Here is a 13,235-nt window from a genome sequence, read left to right on the forward strand (position 1 = left end):
ACAGAGGAAGGGAGGAACCTGGGGACCACTAAGAGTCCACCTGAACCCACTTCTGACCATCTGAGCTGGCACCCAGGAAAGGCCTGGAGTCAGGGAAAAAGACAAGGACGGCTGGGGGCCTGCCAAGCCTCCCAGCACTCCCCAGGCCAGGGAGAAACGCTCTGGTATGGGGCCTCCCCAAACCCCTACCTGGCAAGAGCTAGTCTCCAGAATCAAAGAGGAAACCGGAAGCCAGATGTCTGTCCGCCCTCCTCCCCATGCACCTCCCCCCTGGAGTACGGAGGGAGAGGGGAACCTGAGGACCACTAAGAGTCCACCTGAACCCACTTCTGGCCATCTGAACTGGCACCTAGGGAAGGCCAGGAGTCAGGGAAAAAGACAAGGATGACTGGGGGCCTGCCAAGCCTCCCAGCACTCCCCAGGTTAGGGAGAAAGGCTCTGGTATGGGGCCTCCCCAAACCCCATACCTGGCAAGAGCTGGTCTCCAGAATCAAAGAGGAAACCGGAAGCCAGATGTCTGTCCGCCCTCCTCCCCATGCACCTCCCCCCTGGAGTAGAGGGAGGGGGGAACCTGAGGACCACTAAGAGTCCACCTGAACCCACTTCTGGCCATCTGAGCTGGCACCCAGGGAAGGCCTGGAGTCAGGGGAAAAAGACAAGGACGGCTAGGGGGCCTGTCAAGCCTCCCAGCACTCCTCAGGCTAGGAATAAGGGCCCCGGTAAGCTCAGTTTTTCTGATCTATTAGTTCAGTATGAAAATTTCTAATTTCAGTTGACAAATCTTCTTGATGCTTAATTTTGTTCCAGTCAAGTTTATCGATGCTTTTTTTTTTTTGAGCTCCCTGAACATTTTCCATAATTCTACTCTAAACTTCTTATTTGAGAGGATACATATTTGTTTCCTACTTTTTAGATTATTAGAGGAGCCATCTTGATTTCTGTAAATATGGGGGTGTACTGCAAAATTACTCTATTCGGAAGGCTGTAGATTGCTTCTTAAAATGTGCAGAAATGGAATTCAAGGGTTACAAGATAAGTGCGGCCACGAGGTTATAGTCCTTGGAGTGTAGGCAGGCTCAGCAGAGAAAAGGCAGAAAGCATGGCCACCATGGTTTATAAGTCTCTGGGTACCCAATCACGGTAGGAATTGGCCCCACGTGCGTTGGGTGGGGACATCTTACTGGGTGTGGGTCCTGAAGAGGTTATAGTCCTTGGAGTGTAGGCAGGCTCAGCAGAGAAAAAGCACCCTCACCTCCTTCTAAGGCTGCCACAGAGATATCAACCAAGACTGAACTACCTGGGAAGAATCAATGACCATTATTCTCTTTGAGAGGTTGATGGATTAGTAGGGTAGTTTTTCTGTTGGGAAGATGCCAGCAGTGGTAATAGTGGGGGGCTACTGGGTTTTCCAGTGTGGGGCAATTGTGGTTATATTCCATGTTCTTGCCTTATCAGATTCTGCAACCTTCCACATGGTCCCTCCCTATCTGTGCTCATTGATAGAAAAACAAAACAAAATTTGATTAAATTTATCACACTCCAACTTCTCCCTAAGACTCTCTTCGTGCTAGTTTTGTTCATGTTTCTGGCCCCTGTGCTCCTGTAAGGAAATCACATGCATCTCTTTAAGATTTTCTATTATCTTCTCTATTTTAGAAACCTGCTCCCTCAGCTTGTCAGCAGACTCTGTCCTAGCCCCTTTGTGCAAGTGTATTGATAGATCCACAACATCGTATATATCTTTCAGGAGGAATAAACCTGCAGTGGCCATCCCTGCCATCCGGGCTCCTTTGCTCATGGCCAGTGCAGTGCCTCCAAAGGCTTTCTTCACCTGCATGGCTTTTCGGGCTGAGATTTTTCCAGAGTTCATGAAGCGCAGTGCTCGGGCTTCTAAGCGAGGATTGGCCTTGATTAACTGGATACCACGGATGTTGTCCTTAAAACCTCCCATGCCTTTAACAAAATTTTCTCCCAAGGGAACAAGTTTGGGGCCAATGTCACGTACAACTTCCTTCAAAGATTCCTCTGTGTTAGACTTCATCGATACAAACTTATTGGCATCAGCTTTTATGCGTTTCATGCTTGCAAATTCCACGATGCCAGTGGTCACTTCAGCCACTGCAGATACTGTCCCCAGTCCTATCCCAGCAGCTGACAGACCCAAACTGAGCCCACCTGTCACAGGTGCCAGAGCCAGTCCAGCAATGGACAGAACACCAGACACAATATTGGTGGATCCAGTCACCAAGTTCGAGATAGTGCAGTTCCTATGTACTTTGTCAGCCTTGTCTGCCCGTGCTCGGAGCTGAGCTATATCTCCTTTAACTTTCTGCATCACCGTAGAGAACTCTTTCATAGACCTCTTCTTGTCCACTCGCTCTTGTTGATCTACATATTTGCCTTCTTTATCTCTGAATGTTTGTAGCAGGAAACTTTTGAGTGCTTCTTTTGTATTTTCACTGAAAGAAAGAAGGCAGATGGATGGCATCCATGTCTGACTCCATGTAAATTATGCATTATTTTTAGTGAAGCAAAATACCCTTTATTTAAATAGATTTACAAAGAGAGAAGAGAAGAGAAATAAAGGGATATATATATATATATTCAGGAGATAACATGGCTTCTCCTCAGGGGAAACTCTCTGTAAATTATGCATTCTACAAGATTCATCCTGTATTAATAATAGGGCTTTTACTGTAAAAATAAGGAAAAATGGTTTTACAGATGTCAAGGTGTTTTAAAACATTAAATAAAATTTGTAACATACAGATTCTATTGTACTTACTTATTCCAGAATAAATTTAGAAAATAATCTGAGATGCTCAGAAGAAAGAAGTATTTGATGAGACCAGAAGATAGTACAGTAGTGGGCCCGGAGAGATAGCACAGCGGCGTTTGTGTTGCAAGCAGCCGATCCAGGACCAAAGGTGGTTGGTTCGAATCCCGGTGTCCCATTGGGTCCCCCGTGCCTGCCAGGAGCTATTTCTGAGCAGACAGCCAGGAGTAACAACTGAGCACTGCCGGGTATGGCCCAAAAACCAAAAAAAAAAAAAAATAGTACAGTAGTTATGGTACATGCCTAATCTGTTTGATTCCTGGCATCACCTTGTCCCTGAGGATTGGTGAGTGCAGCCCTCAGGGCAGGAACCCTATTCTGCAAGGCCTAAGAATTGCATCTTCAAGTCCTTGAATGGAACCACTGACCAACCAGCTGAGAAATACAATAAAGCCCTCAGGTTTCCTGTGCACCACTTAACCTTCTCCAAAGAAGTAAACTGTAGACAAAAAAAATCAAACCATCTCTCTAAAGAGCTACTCAACAACATCTGTACAACAAATGTGTGGAGAGTGAGAGCTCTGACAAGAGAAGGAAGAGTGGATGGGAGCGTCTTCATTCCATGACTCTAGTCTACAGGAAGACAGAGGAGACCCACAGACAGATCTTCCTTTGCCCTGGGCAACTGGAAAGTAACCTCCAGACTCTGAAAATGGAAGATTCTAAAAAGCATGATTAATGTTCTTTGTCCCTCTGTATTTTGAGAATTTTATATCCTATACATAACCAGAGTGTCATAATGTCCTTATGAGAATATTTTCTTAGACTTCCTTTACCTTGCACTAAGCACAAAGGTCATTGACCAATGACTTTTCTAGGGCAATTTCTGAGCACATAGCCAGGAATAACCCTTGAGCGTCACTGGCTGTGGCCCAAACACAAAAAAATAAATAAATAAAAATAAGAACAGATTCTAATCTCCCTCTTGACCTCTGACCCGAGATGCAGACTTTTTTCTTGCTAAGCTGATGCCAACCTTCCTTATAAATTAGCTGATGTAGAGCTGAAGTGATAGTACAGCAAGTAGGGCATTTGCTTTGCATTAGAAGTTCGCTCGGGTTCAATTCCCGGCATCTCATACAGTTCTTTGAGCACTGCAGGAGTAATTCCTGAGTACAGAGTCAGGAGTACATTCCTGAGTAAGCCAGCTGTGTCCCTCAGAACCCTCCCCCAATTAGTCGGTGTGTCTACACCCATCTGTGTGTCTACTTAATCCATTTGCTAATTTATGGAATCTCTGAAGGACTGCAGCTATTAAGAAGCATGAATCTGGGCCCGGAGAGATAGCACAGCGGCATTTGCCTTGCAAGCAGCCGATCCAGGACCAAAGGTGGTTGGTTCGAATCCCGGTGTCCCATTGGGTCCCCCATGCCTGCCAGGAGCTATTTCTGAGCAGACAGCCAGGAGACACCCCTGAGCACCACCGGGTGTGGCCCAAAAACCAAAAAAAAAAAAAGCATGAATTTGAACTAGGCATGGATAGATTCGCTTTGGGATTGAGGAAGGATTGCCTGTTTTTAGAATATATATGACTCTTCTCATTAATCAATGACACAAAATTGCCGCCACCACCACCAATTTAACTTAGCCATGCCACACTTTCTGGTCAGGGACTGCTCTGTGTAGAATAGAAGAGGGTCTCAAAAATGGTAGTTGAGAATCACCAACCCCGGGCAAATAGAGAAAGAACTCACTGGTTGGAACTCATCAGAGAGGACAGTCCTCTCTCTCAATCAGCTTTGTTGGGTTCTGTCTTGGGCATTAATCTTGGTCCTCATCATGATGCCCAACTCTTCTAAACAGTCCTTCAACTTGAACACAATAATCCTAGTCTGGGCCCGGAGAGATAGCACAGCGGTGTTTGCCTTGCAAGCAGGCGATCCAGGACCAAAGGTGGTTGGTTTGAATCCTAGTGTCCCATATGGTCCCCCATGCCTGTGAGGAGCTATTTCTGAGCAGGCAGCCAGGAGTAACTCCTGAGCACCGCCGGGTGTGGCCCAAAAACCAAAAAAAATTAATAATAATTCTAGTCTGTTGTGTTACCGATCCTACCCGAATCAATTATTGTACCCACCTAGGGTGTGACCTGGTGATAGTATATTGGATTATTTACTTGGTATTCTGCTCCCATCCTAGGGTGGGACCTGATACTCGTCAATAAAAGCAAGGGTCTGAGGAAGGCTGGGGCTCATTCTTCGGTCTTCCTCCACTGAGCTTCATTCCATCTTAGGAGCAGAAAGCTTTGTGGTTTGAATTCTTTGCTTGAGCACTGGATCTCCTGAACCCATTCTTGTACCTTTTCACTGTGTGAATTATTTTCTGCAGATCTCTACAACTGGAACTGCTCCCCCTGACCTAATCAGACAGGGGAATGGGAACTGCCTTTCCTGTCTGGGAGCTCGGTGGGAATCAAACCTTACCAACCTCCTAGAGAACATGACACTTCACGAGTTCAAAATCTGTCTCTGATTTTTCTCTAGGTCTCCCCAGATCTTTAAACAGAATGTTTGTGATGATCCCACAGTTGATTCTAAGTACTTTATAATGATTAATCAGTGAATTGCTCTTATTATAAGAAAAATCATCATTCTAACTGTCCAAGACAAATCATCCAGGAAAATTCTTCACACAGGGAAAACAATATTATTAACTAGTATCCCCCACCCCGAAACACCAGAGGACTACATCAGTGCTTTTCTGACTATCAGAAGGCTCTCATTTTCGAGCTGAAGGCCCTGACGCTTGTCTCTCCTCGGCAAACTTAAAAATTAATATGAATTGTGTACTTACTATATGCCAAATACTTTACCTGCATCATGCAGTTCATTTACAACACAGGACAGATTAAGAAACTGAAACAGGGGCCGGAGAGATAGCATGGAGGTAAGGCGTTTGCCTCTCATGCAGGAGGTCATCGGTTCGAATCCCGGCGTCCCATATATGGTCCTCCCGTGCCTGCCAGGAGCAATTTCTGAGCCTGGAGCCAGGAATAACCCCTGAGCACTGCCGGGTGTGACCCAAAAACCACAAAAAAAAAAAAAAAAAAAAAAAAAAGAAACTGAAACAGAGCGTAGGAAATTATTTGTCCCAAATCACTCATTTTTTTTTCTCAACCCCAAGTCCCATCACAGTTAGCATGAATTCTTCATAGAAGTTGAAATGGGACGTTCCCAATGAAAATCCCAGGCATAAGCTGCAAGTGGCATTTGTATGCGGAGGAAACTAAATCAACATGGGAAAATGAATGATGCTCAACCCACTTCCCCTTTGGGGAGGTACCTTAAGAATACGAGTGCATCCAGAAATTCCTCCGGAACATCTCCTTTCGGCTGAGAGCAAACATCTTCTGAACTCAATTTGTCCTGGATAGGAGAGCTGCAAGTGGCATTTTTATGAGGAGGAAACTAAATCAACATGGGAAAATGAATGATGCTCACCCACTTTCCCTTTGGGAAGGTACCTTAAGAATACGGTTTCCTCCAGAAATTCCCCTCCTTTTGGCTGGGAGCAAACATCTTCTGAACTCAATTTGTCCTGGATAGAAGGATGAGCGTATTCATTAAAGTTGCTGCTGTACCCTAAATGGAAAAAATAAAAGAATAAAATGAAAGGACTAGAATGACACTTCCCTATATTGAGTCAAAGGTGGTTCTATCTTCCTGAGTAGTGTCCCCTGAGTGCTCTTGTGTTGCCCAGTTATAGCATCACCTGTGAACAAAAAATGACATCTTAGGAAGGTTGTGTCTCCCACATGACTTATATTGTCCTACTCCTTAATGTAATTGCATTAGAGGAAGGATAAGCATAAGACCTTTTGTTATAGAGAAGAGGTAAAAGGAGTGACTAAAGACCTGATCTTAAACTATTTCATCTCTGTCCAGAGAGGAAGCAAGTCTGTAGCTACTCACATTAAGCACACACCCTGTTTTAATACCCAGAGCACATTTGTTTCCATTCAATAGGATAAGTATGGCAGTGACAAAACCAAGATCAGGTCAGGATCTGGTCAAGGCCAGATTGCTGCTGAAATGAGTGAACCAGAATATTGGAGATGATTGACTGCAGATAGGAGACTGTAGATGTGTGTGTGTGTGTGTGTGTGTGTGTGTGTGTGAGAGAGAGAGAGAGAGAGAGAGAGAGAGAGAGAGAGAGAGACTAGAGACAGACAGAGACTTAAGTAATCATACTTAAGCATTCTTTGAATCTTTGTGCATTCAAAGAAGAGCTCTCACTTCATAGAATAAAATTATATAAAATCAAAGATCAAACCCCAGCCAACCGGAAGTCTAGGAGTTAACCCAAGTCAACTGTCAGTCATCTCTTTGATATCACAATAAAGTCCCTTCATATTTCATAACTCCTGCCTTTTTTGCCCTAACGTATTTTGAGAATTTATATGCAGATTTATTTTGCTCACATCTTTCAAGAGAGTACTATAAGCTACAACTATTCCATGAAAATACATTTTAACAGAATCTCTTCCATTCATCACATCCTCTCCATGTAAAGGAATCTTGCAGATAGGTTGGGCTAGACCTTCACTTCTCCCCCCACCCTCCATGGTCACAGAATATCCAGATTCCCAACAGCTGACCCATTGACTAGACAAGAGATCCCCATTCTTTCTGGGGGAATATATGTCCCAGAAAACTTCCAACCCTGATTTCTTGCAAGGACCTAGGACAACTAGTGTTTTAACTTTTGACATTTCTCCTCTCCGTTCTATTCAATGTAACTAAGTCAGCACCATCTGTTTATTGGGGAACCTTGGGGAGTTTAATTAACATAAGTAAAAGAGGGAGAGGAATGGGGGGGTCTTGAAAAGCAGGATTTCAGAGAATTGAGTAATCTAGTGTGGGCAGAGAGTTGTATATCTAATGAAGGGAGAGAAAACCAGGGCTTTGACACATGTATCCCAATACCATGTTTTGTGTTATATATTAGGGGTGAAATGGGTGGGGAAAAAGATATGTTGCATATTTTAACCTTGCGTGCAATAGAAAGAACCTCTGTATGAAATTGTCACATCTGGTAAGCAGTAGCTGACTATTCCAAGCCTGTTATGGTGTTTCAAGTAGAAGTTTCCCACCAGGCAAATGGGTCCGGGCAGAGGACACTGGACCAAGAAGCATTCCTTGATGACTTACAGTGAAGAGGGACTGAAGTGACCCGTGCATGTTGTTCAATGCTCAGGACAACACAGGAAGATGCTATGCTATTGTCAAGTATAGGCGAGGCTAGCAAAGATCAGTCTGTGCTGTAGCTCAACAACACTCTGTCCTGCACAGAGAGAACTAGGAGGCTTCATTGTTTACATCCAAAGCAGGAGAGTGAAGATAGCCAAAGGCAGGAGAGCTAGAAGGGTTTCTGGTTAACATCCTCCTTTTCTTTACCCTATACCTGGATTTCTATTATTATATAGTTCTTTATTCCTCCAACCTTCCTATAGAATGCCCTGATCTCACTTGGGCCACTGATAGGTTGCAGGGAAAGGGAGGAGATAACATTCAGTCATGGTACCATTAGGTGAGACCAGGACAAAAATAGCCCACAGATCCCTTGCAGATAAATTCCTTTGTACTCTCTTGTAGGACTCCTAGTTGCTTGCCAATCAACCCCCCTTTTCATTTCTTCAGAGAATATCATGAACAGGAGACACCTGTTCGATCTTGGTAGATTCCTAGCCAGACAAGATGAATAAAGAGAATACCTAGAGAGTCTTTTGTATTCACAGCCTCCATGTTTCTCCTTCACGATCAGCAGTCTGTATCCAGGTCAAGAGTAGTAGATTTTCCCTGGAGAACAGGAACAAAGTGTGATCCAATGTGAACAGGAAAACAGGGAACAGCTAGAAAAGGGGTCTGAATTTTCCCTCTAGGATGGTTATGAATTTAAAAATGGACTTAAACTTAAGATCTTAAGATTCTGTTCCCTCGAATCAGGTAGTTGCGATTTAAAATAAGTCCTCAATTCCCTCAGTTTCACTGTCAACGCAAGAATAACAATAGAAACAAACAAACAAAAAACCTACAAGAAAGATGGGAAAAAGTGTTCTGGAACCTAACCTAAGGGGTGTTGGGGACTATAGTGTTTGCTTGCTGATAGTAACTATTATGATGATGTATCTGTGAGGTGCAGGTCTGGTATATTTCATTATTACTGATGTGCAGTCTCTGTGTTGTTACTCTGAGGCTATAACGAACATAGGTGTGTGCAAAATCACCCCACACACAGTATCTCCAACCCCAGGTGAACGAGTGTTGGCTTACTGATCCTACCCTAATCAATAACTGTACTCCACCCTAGAGTGTGATCTGGTGATAGTATATTAGATTATCCCTTACTTGGTATTCTTCTCCCACCCTAGGGTGGGACCTGATTCTTGACAAAAAAAAAAAAGCAGGGATCTGTGGAAGGCAGGGGTTCATTCTTCAGTCTTCTTCCACTCCTTATTAGGAGAAGAAAGCTTGGGGGGCTTGAATTCCTTGCTTAATCACTGGATTTCCTGAACCCATTCTTGTCCCTTTTCACTGTGTGAATTTCCTGTGGATCTCTACAACTGGAACTAGTCCCCCTGTCCTAACTGGACAATGGAATGAGAAGTGCCTTTCTTGTCTGAGAGCTCGGTGGGAATCAAACTTCAATCAATCTCCTAGAGAATGTGTCCCTTCAAACCAGTATAAAGCAGAATCACACATAAAATAATACAGAACAGGCTGAGGATGAAAGATATGTAGTCTGGCCATCTTCTGTTTCATCTCAAGAGCCAGCTGCCTGCCAGAACTATGGCTTTTGTTGAGTACAAAGATCACCTCCAGTTGGAGCAGAAAGGACAAATAGCTCAGACTATCCTGAGCCAGTACCATCCAAGTTTACAATGAGACAGAGGAGTAGTGTCTTATTGGAATGAAATTGAGGCTCAAGGAAGGCATGAATGAAGCTGTCTTAAATCTTTCTCCCTTCTGGGGCCGGAGAGATAGCACAGCGGTAAGGTGTTTGCCTAGCATGTGAAGGTAGGTGGTTCAAATCCCGACATCCCATATGGACCCCTGAGCCTGCCAGGAGGGACTTCTGAGCATAGAGCCAGGAGGAACTCCTGAGCTTGGCTGGGTGTGACCGCCCCCCCCCAAAAAAAAATCTTGCTCTCTTCTGCCAGTAGATGACTCTGTAACCCAAGACAGTCACCTGGCATTGAAGATAACCAGAACGAAAGTCAAGATAACAGTGAAGAAAACGTAGGCAGAAGAAGTAGTCTCTAGGTTGTCCCAAACAATTGTAAATTAGTCTAGCCAACCTCATCCTTCTGGTCTTTTCTTTCTCTACCATCTTTGTCTGGCCCTGACCCTTCTTTGGGTCTCTGTTGACTGCTGATGCCAACATTGATTCATCTTGATTCATCATCCTACACAGTATCCTTCTTAGCTACTTTTATTTTATTTTATCTTATTTTGGTTTGGGGGTCACACCCTGCAGCACTCAAGGGTTACTCCTGGCTCTACACTCAGAAATCACTCCTGGCAGGCTCAGAGGACCATATGGAATGCCAGGATTCGAAAGGCAAAGGCTATCCATGCTATCTCCATGCTACCTCTCTGGCCCCTTAGCTACTTTTCTGATTGATCAAATGTCATTTGGAAGAGAATATTGTTTCCTGGTATATGCCTTGCAAATTGCACAGGTATTGTCACACCCTCACAGTCTTTTCTGAGCATTTCAGGGCTGGGGATGTAACTTCCACAAATGAAATGGGTGCAAGTGTCATTCTTAAGCTTGAAGGGAGGGGTTACCACTATCAAATTCAAAGCAGGCCTCCTCACTGTTCCACTCCTGTGTTTTTATCACTGTCTGTATCCACATGGCCTTGGTGGAGAGACACCTTGGGAACTCCCAGCTCCCAAGTTTCTGTTACAGCCCCATACTCCAAACCTTTCTCAGGCTGCTCCTATGCAGGCAGACAATACCATCTGCCTCATCTGGTTAAAGATTTCCTGTTCTTCCACACCCATTGTGTGGCAGGCCAAGTGCCTTCAATCAACACAGGAACTTGTAGGAAACATCCCCCAGTCTTATGGGAATTTAGACTCTTCCCTGAAATCAGGCCACAGCAGCAAATCCAGAAAAGGGAAGCCAGTGGGCCCGGAGAGATAGCACAGCGGTGTTTGCCTTGCAAGCAGCCAATCCAGGACCAAAGGTGGTTGGTTCGAATCCCGGTGTCCCATAGGGTCCCCCGTGCCTACCAGGAGCTATTTCTGAGCAGACAGCCAAGAGTAACAACTGAGCACCGCCTGGTGTGGCCCAAACACCAAAAAAAGAAAAAAAAAAGAAAAAAAAGGGGGGGAAACCAGTTCTCCCGCTGGATGGCAGTGTCCAGCTCATTCAGCCAACTATGTAAGAGAAAACAGATCACCAAGACCACTAAATAAGTGGGGAGGGAAACCTACAAACATATAACTTCCATGTCCTCCCTTAGTCTTTCCACATCTTAAAACTCAGTTGATGTAACTTTAGATTTCTCTCCTGCTGGTTAAAACCTTGGCAATGGGCCCGGAGAGATAGCACAGCGGCATTTGCCTTGCAAGCAGCAGATCCAGGACCTAAGGTGGTTGGTTCGAATCCCAGTGTCCCATATGGTCCCCCGTGCCTGCCAGGAGCTGTTTCTGAGCAGACAGCCAGGAGTAATTCCTGAGCACCGCCTGGTGTGGCCCAAAAAACAAAAAACAAAAAAACAAACAAAAAAAAAAAAACCTTGGCAATATATTTGTCTTTCTGTTCCTTGAAACTAAACTTTGCTGTTTGTCAAGTTCTTGCCCTTTGCGCCTCTCTGGCATTTTTCTACCAATTTGTGCAAAACAAGATAAGACTGGTCTCGGAGTCAATAGTTGGGCATAGAGCACTAACTCCAATGGATGTAACTTGCTCCCTGTTCAGGAACACTTTTTTCCTTTTCTATGTTGTTAAAAGTCAGTTGACTAAGAATATTTAAGACTTAACTCAATTTCATACAAATTGCCTACTGTTTCAATGTCCAAAGTGTAGTGCTAGAAACAAGAGGGTTTCTCTTTATCTCCTCCTAAATCCTTAGGCTGACCCTCAGTCCACAACATGCTGACAAGAGAGAGGAGTGGCGAGTTGCCGAGAAACAAAGTTTCAGGTGAAACCTGAACCATTCTGAACCCTTCAGAGACCATCTGCACCCCCTTTCTGCAGGGCTTCCAGCTCAGGTCTGGTCTCGATCAAGCAAACTCTTGACTACTCACTAGCTGCTCTCCAGACACTAAATATATTTTTTCTGGGAAAATACTCCTCTCACTGGTCACAGGCTAGTGACATCAAGTCTGGATTCCTTGAGTCTCAGGGACAACTTGATTCTTGCATCTCAACAGAAAAATCCGTGGTTTCCTCAGCCTTGGCTGCAGACCCTGGGGGCGACAGTACCAGAGCATAGTGGAGAAAAGCTGGAACTCCCCGGTCTCCCCCTCTTCTGCTGCTACCAAATTCCCAAAGGTAGGAGCCTCCCCCCCCAACTTCTACCTGCCTTCTGGGATCACCTGTATCTTAGAGACACAGGGTCCACATGGAGTACCAGTTATCCTTGGGAGCCCATCAGAGCAGGACCTTCCTTCTAATGTTTAGGGAACAGTTGGAAGAAGCAGTAGTCAGCCCAACTGAGCTCAAATTCAAGCTCTGCCATTACTTCCTGTATGGCCTTAGGCCCTAAACCCAACTTTTCTGAACTTGTTATTAACAGTTCAGGTGTTACACTTTATAAAAATAATATTAAGACATTGAAAATTGAAAGACTTTCTAAGTTTAGGCCTGAAATGGTTAAAATCTCCAGAGAAAAACCACCACCCACCCATTAGGAATTTTGAAGAGAGGACATAGATTAAATTCTGTAAACAGGGGCCGGGCGGTGGCGCTAGAGGTAAGGTGCCTGCCTTGCCTGCGCTAGCCTTGGATGGACCGTGGTTCGATCCCCTGGCGTCCCATATGGTCCCCCAAGCCAGGAGTGACTTCTGAGCTCATAGCCAGGAGTAACCCCTGAGCGTCACCGGGTGTGGCCCAAAAACAAAAAAAAAAAAAAAAAAAAAATTCTGTAAACAACAGACTATCAGTAAAGAAAAAACTTCATTTTTAATTTAAATGGGCTACAAATTATTAAAAATCAATGGGCAAATACAGAACGGCTTACCTTCACCAGTAGCAATTCCAAGAGACTTGCTTTTGATAGCAATTGACATAAAGAACTATTTTTAATAATATTTCTATACATCCAAAAGACAGAAAAAGTTTTCTCTGTCCAGTTCCTTCTCTTAATAACAGGGCCCCTCTGCAGGGATTTCAATGGATGGTTTTGCCTCAGGGCATGGCAAATTCACCCACCACATGTCAATATTTG

Source organism: Suncus etruscus, chromosome 4, assembly GCF_024139225.1.
Source record: "Suncus etruscus isolate mSunEtr1 chromosome 4, mSunEtr1.pri.cur, whole genome shotgun sequence".
Lineage (NCBI taxonomy): Eukaryota > Metazoa > Chordata > Mammalia > Eulipotyphla > Soricidae > Suncus > Suncus etruscus.